Source organism: Balaenoptera borealis (assembly GCF_965194805.1).
Source record: "Balaenoptera borealis genome assembly, chromosome: 10".
Taxonomy (NCBI): Eukaryota; Metazoa; Chordata; class Mammalia; order Artiodactyla; family Balaenopteridae; genus Balaenoptera; species Balaenoptera borealis.
The window spans coordinates 100,017,011-100,024,100 of record NC_138874.1 but is presented as its reverse complement, the minus strand read 5'-3'; positions in this window follow the sequence as shown (position 1 = coordinate 100,024,100).

Genomic DNA, 7,090 nt, shown 5'->3' with positions numbered 1-7,090 from the left:
AAAAGAAATGGTCCTAAGAATACAATTTCTGTTCCACTGCTAAAGCAGCTTTTGGAAACTGACCCCTTGTGTTGTATGTGGTCCCTTAATATACAAGGATACACATGACAAACTCCTTCCCGCTAGGCTAAAGGTAAGGTCTTATTTGAATTTGTTCAATTCAGCAAATATTTTGAGCCTACCCTAAGGTAGAAGCAGGGGATAGAATTACCAGCTGTAATTTCTGGTAAAAATTTGATGACTCCTGCTGAAATACTAAGCATCGTTTACTAGCTAATTTCCGTTTATGCCTCGTTTGCTAGGAAGTTCAACACTCAGTGCTGATAAGAACTCTCTTTGGCCTCAGATTTCTGCTATATGCAGTTGTCCTCCTTAGTTTTCACTGCATTGCTTTCTTACATTTTTTTAACCCATATTTCTATAGTTCTATCGTATATGCAACTGAATTCAAATTCATATCAAGGGTAATAACTATAACTAATTACTTTATAAAGAATTTACATGTGTCATTTCATTTAATCCTTAATTTTTAGAAGTCGTCATGAAGGTAGGGCAGGGATTATCACTGTCATCTCAGATTTTCAGTAAACTGAGGATCAGGAAGATTAAGTGACTCACCCAAGACAACGTGGCCAGGAAAACACAGCTTTGAGAATCTAACCGGGGTCTCATAATTTTGTAACTGAAAAAAAAAAAAAAAAGAAAAATGAACTGATGCACCGAGTCAATATGAACACGCTTTACAGTTAAGTACACTCACCTTCTCTCACCCGGGCACCCACCTTCTCTAAATAAACAAATAAGAAGTTCTTGGGGGAGAGGCAGGGGAAGCAGAAGGCTGTCTCAGTCTGTACCAAGACTAACAGTGCCCCCCACCATCACACACGTCGCGGTCTTTAACCGTGACTTCTCACTTTGCACCATAACACAGCTATTTCTCTGTCTCTTATGACTCCACCTAATTATTCCAGAATCTTCCAGAAATGTTAACTCACATGGCAGAAGGAGTGAAGAGGGAGGTTGGGGGAGGGGGTTATGTAGGGAGAAGGATCGGGGGTGGGGAGGGGAGAGAGAGAGTAAAAGAAAATGTGACTTGTGACTGTTGGATAGAGTCAGCCAGTGAAAGATCCTTTCCAGTGTCCAAACAAAAGCCCTTCCTTTTCTTCTCTGCTTTGCTATTTTGATGCAGCAGGAGGAATGCGCTTTTTACGCTGCGGCAACACAAATACAACTAGGAGCCACATTTCACCATTTATGTAGCGGTTTCATATCATTTTGAAAATCTATTAGAGTTGCAAACAGTTAAAATTTTTTCCTCCCGGGATAGTTTTTAGGAGGCATGGACCTTCCACCCTCCCAGCATCATGTGTTTATGACCCGTATCCTGGGCATTTCACAGGCTGGTTTCTATCAATTTCCCCTACCGGCCTCTCTGAATCCTTGACTCAGGGCTTTTCCCTGCTCATCTCTGGTATCATTCTTCTCTTTCCTTGGAGCTTGCTTACCTGACTCTCCACTGACTTTTGGAACCTGTGGATCACTCTCTAGATGAGACTTCAGATGGGTTGTCTTCATCCGCTCCCTAGCTGATGACAAGCCCTGGTACCACGGTGCCTTGTGACCACTGCCTGCTGCCCCAGCTCTGTAGACTCTAGTATCCGATGGTGATGGTTAATTGTATGTGTCAGGGTCTCTTTCACCCTCTCTCTCTCTCTGTCGTCCACTTTGAAGGGGTTTCAGACACCTGTTATTCAAAGTCCAAGCTGGTGAAACAAGTGCTTGGCACTTTTGTGAATCCCGCATTGCAGCTGAAGTGGTAATGTTCTCTAGGCAAGGGACATTCAGAGTCAAGAAAAACTTGTTCTAGCAAATGGTGAAATTTCCAAAATGTATCTTTCTGGGACAGATCTGTGTTCCAAGCACAGTCTCACACATCACCTGCCTTCTCGACAGCTCCACCTGGGTGACAAAGCAGCTTCAGCTCCACAGGTGCAGAACCAAACTGGCCTTCTTCCCCACCTCCAACCGTCTCCAGGTTCCCCATCTCAGATAACGGCATTTCTGTATGTTCAAAGAAGAAATGCTGGAGTCATTCTGACACCTCTTTCTCCCTCAATCATGAATTTTACCTGCTGGATATTTCTCCAATATATTCTTTACTCTCCAACCTCACTACCCTTTCAAACCACCATGATCTCATGACTCAGCTATAATGGCCTCCTGGCCGGTCTTCCCACTCCTCACTCTTGACTCTCTTCAATTAGCTCCAACATTAGAACGTGCTTTTAAAAACACAAACCATTGCATAAACACTCCCATGGCTTCCTACTGCTTTTAGAATTAAGTACACAGATTTGGCTTTGGCTTACAGAGGCCTGCATAGGTCTGACCCCTGCAAATCTCTCCCATAACGTATTGGCCTTCTTTTGTTTGCTCAAATGCACTGTGTCTCGTGCCCCAGAGCCTTTGCACATGCTGCTTGTTGATATCTGCATGGAATGCTTGGCCCCTATTCAATGTCACTCAGCCAACTCCTCATCATCCCTCAGGTCTCAGCTTAAATGGCACCTTCTCAAGGAAGCTTTCCTGACCCTCTATAAAGAGCTCTCACAGCATCTTGTATTTTTTCATAATATTTATGAAAACGTAATCATTTTTTAAATAATTAAATGCCTATCTCCCCCTCCCTCACCCCAATTCCCAAACTGTAAGCTCAGTGAGGGCAGAGACTATACCAGATGATATCCTACTTTCTATGTATGCAACTGTGAACAAGAGAGATGCAAAGAAAAACACTCAGTAAAGGTCCTTGGGAGCACAGATGGGAAATAAAGAGGGAGAATCAGTGGGAAGGACAGTTGGTTCTTTTTTGAACAAATTTCTCCTTTATGTTTGGAATACAGGAAAAACAGTTTCCTAGACGACTTGAAGGAAAGTTGTTTTTGAAGAAGTATGTGCATTTGTTGTTTTTGAAGAAGTATGTGCATTTGTGTACGTATAAATATCAATATATTTTCTTTCTTCCTCATTACTTTAATAAGGAAATCCAAAAAATCCAAGCTTAGGCTTACACATAAAACTTGACAAAAATGGAACCATCTGAAGGAAAGGCATCAATTAAAAATCAAGACCGTGTTCAGAAAACTCAACTCCCTATGGCAAACCACCATTTTCCTGGATTCCAAATAACAGGAATAAGTAAAGAACTGAAGAAATCCCTGGTGTCTATTTCACTTTTTGTGTGATAATCTTCTTTTAATAACCTTTTTTTTCCCTCTTCCAAAAATTGCACGGGTCCTTTGGGGACACTAAAAATTTTCCAAATCTTTGGTGGCATCAGTGTAGTTCTAGAATTCATTGCTGTGGGACAGCATCGAATCTGTCAACTGAAAATAAGAAATGTCCAAACAGCTGCCAGATTGGAAAGTCTGTGCAGCAGGGTTCACACCAGTCCAATGTTACCTGGGCTCAGGGCTGCTGAGGGTAATGACACCACATGACAAACATCCAAACACATCCATTCCACAACCAGCAACCCCGCCACAGCTGTCACCCTGAGAGATCAAACACTCCTAATATACAGCTGCTATTCAAACTACTTTTGCAAATATCTTTATGTACATACCCTAAAAGTAGTACATGGCTACTTTTACCTGTTGAGGTTTAAAGAATGAGGCCTTGGGGAAGTGTCTAAAAAACATTGGGGGGTCAAGCCTGGTGTCCAACTGGAGGGTCAAGCAGAGTAACATAATGTTTTTGTTTTCACAATACCTTCTACATATTATCAAGGACATAGAAAGTCTCTTATCTCACTTGGGTTTTCTACGGGCACTGCCCAAAGAGGACTCCTTTTCTGCATGCATTTTTCAAAAAATTGTCTTGAGCTGTAGCAGCATGTAAGAAAACTGCCCTTACGTTTTCCATGGAAGTATAGACCACCTGCATTAGAATCATGGGGTCAAGGGAGCTTGTGAAAATGCAGATTTCACAGCCCCATTCTGAAACTGAGGAAATGAAAATGAATCCACTGATGGAGAATAACAAGGGAGTCCAACAAGGCTTCTGACAGGACCTGAAGAATAAGAGGTACTGACGTGGGAGAAGGAGGATGCAGAGTGCTTGAGGCAGGGGAAACCAACGTGGGAAGACTCTACATGGGGGCATGCTTCAGAGACTGGAAGGGGGGTGTAATGGGAGGTGGGTGAGAAGGAAACCAGACAGGATGGGGCAGAAGGGGCGGGCTGGGAATGGTGAGTCATTGAAGAATCTTAAACAGTCAAGTACCGTGGGTGGTTTGTGTTCTGTAAAGACTGCTCTGACGCTGAGTGGAGAAGACATTTGGAGGGGCAAGAGACAAACTCAGAAGACCATGCAGATCTGGAGGAGGCTAGTAAAAGTGGAACTAGAGAAATGTACAAGTCCCAGGTATGAGGTGGAATTGACACACACTCATGGACTGAAGGTCAGGGTAAGGGGGAGGAAATTTGGGACAACAGCCAATTTTGCAGCTTCTACAAGGGGAGAGCAGTGCCTTTTGCTCAGATGGGCAAGGCTGGGCATCAAGACGTCCCCTTGGACCTGTTCAATGTGTTGGGTCTTACCTGTAAGGTGGAGACAATTCCACCAGCCTGAATGGCTTTTGTAATGATTGGAGATAATACATGCAAAGTTCTTTAAGAAACAGTAGGAGCTCAATTAATAAAAAATATTTTTTTTTAATTAAGCATCAGAATATTTGTTGGTACACTGGACACGTTTAGGTTATATTTCTTCCTTTTTTCTTCCTAAAAACACCATTATCTTGAAGCTAAACTGAATAATGCCCGTCACACAAATCCAACCTCAGAGATCTCGCACAGAGATTTTCTCTGCCTTCACCTAACTCCAATGTCCAATACCTGACACCACACACTTAATTCACTTTGGTCTACTTTGTTGGCAGGAACATCAGAACCTTAAGAATTATGTTCCCAAGGACATGTGTGTGGACGCAGCTTGTCAACTGTCAATCTCACATGCCAATGGCTTCTCCCCCCTCTTTGGTCTCACCTCTATACTTCAAGCCCAAGAGTCTTCTCAAGGTTTCCCAGTACAGAGCCGACCATCACAATTTCACCACCCCTGAGACTTAAAGACGTTGCAGAGAAAATTAATCTCACCCTTCAATGGGGAGCAAAGGAGACCCTTGCCCCTGGCAATGAGACAAAGTAGGTGCTCACTGGGAAATCCCTGAAGTCCATTTTAAATGCCTTAATGTGATCAAGAATACAGCCCTGTTCACACCAGGAGAATTCGGATGGGCTCTGAGCAATTAAGCAATTCCAAAATTGTTTGCTGGAAGAACAGGAAGAGTCACTGGGGGAGCAAGCGAAATATCACCTGATCCCTGACCCTGGGTGACAGTTCAGCTTCTGTGCCTTTCATCAGATTTCGGGAAAGTAGGCTTGACATCAAAAGACTATGGCTGCCAGAAGAGGAGGAAAGTGAAGATCGTCGCTGAAGGGACAAGTAAAGCCAGAAAAAGAAACCATTCAATAACTCCAAAGCACCTAGAAAATGACATGATTGGGGACAGAGGCTGAGAGTTCATCACATCAGCCTCAGCAAGGACCAATCAAGCCTGTCTGTTCCAGGACCACAAGCACAGGTGAGTGAGTGGCAGAGTAAAGCCTTTGGAACTCTCAAGAGCCGGAGAACTCAACCCAAAGGAGGGAGCAGTCCTCACCAAGGGACCAAGCCATTACCATCCAGCCGTAACAACTGGATGCAGGTGGAGAGGTGGCAAAGGGCAAGAGCAGGCTGGCAGAGGTGCTGCTAAAGAGGCTGCCAGCCCCTCCCCGTCCATCCTGATGGAGTGGACTTCCCAGCTCTCCAGGTAGATTGCCTGCACGCTGGCCTCTCGAATCAGGGAGAAGGCAATGGTCAGGCTCAAACATTCAGCATCACTGGGACTGGTACAAATGTCATTCTACAGCTGTAGTCACTGGTCAAAGGAATGTGAGACAATCCCATGGTCTTCTCCCCAAAACTTCTGCCATGGGGCATTTAACCCAGGCCCTGGTCACAGGGTTGTATCACCAGCATCATGCTAAACAGAAGGGTGTCAATTCCATTTATAAATTATCTTCCAGCCCTAAGCCATTCAAACAGTCGATAACCTTGATTATCCCCTGTCAGGACTGCAACTGTGGAAGGAAATCAACACCCAGCAGAGTAACAGTAGAAATAAGCCTTTCCAGCCTTTCCTTTGGTACGGCTATTACCAAAGGAGCATGACTCGTGTCTTGTCAAATGAAGTCTGAAGAGGCAGGGGTTGAGGAGTTTTTATTTTTCATTTTAATTTTTGAGACACAGCAGGATGTAATCAGCTTATGAGTTAAATAGAGACATCTGTCTGGTTCTACTTGAGACCTCCCAGCTTGCTGTGCTTAGCCCAGAGTCCTTTTTAATAATACAATAGGATAAAGATTCGGAAATATGCATAAACACCAAAAGATGGAGAGTGGAGCCACCCCCTTTCCATAGCCCTCCCCCCACTTCCCCTCAATCACTGATTCCCTGCCTCCCAAGAGTAGAGCTCTTGCTCTCTCTCCAACAGGTGAGAACTGACAGCCTGTCTACAGCCAAACTACATCTAAAGGTCATGGCACCTGGAGGGGCAAGAAGGGGAGCTTCCAGAAAAAGGAGCGAAAAAGTCCTTCAAGATTAGGGTCTTCCCTGTACTGCCCTGGTTATAGATTCTCAATAACGCTGCCACTATTGGACACCAAGGGCCTGGAAAAAGCATTCAATTGGTCATTCAATGGGTATTTACTGAGCACCTACTTTGTGCCAGGCCCTTTGCTAGATGCTCAGGAGATAAAACACGATAGATACGCAAGTGACACGCAAGTGGGGATAGAGAACGAAAACAAACCAGCTCTATTTTTAGTCTTTTAAGGAACCTCCATACTGTTCTCCATAGTGGTTGTATCAATTTACATTCCCACCAACAGTGCAGGAGGGTTCCTTTTTCAAAGAGAAAAACAAATACCGTATGCTAACACATATATATGGAATCTAAAAAAAAAAAAAAAAAAAAAAAGTACGG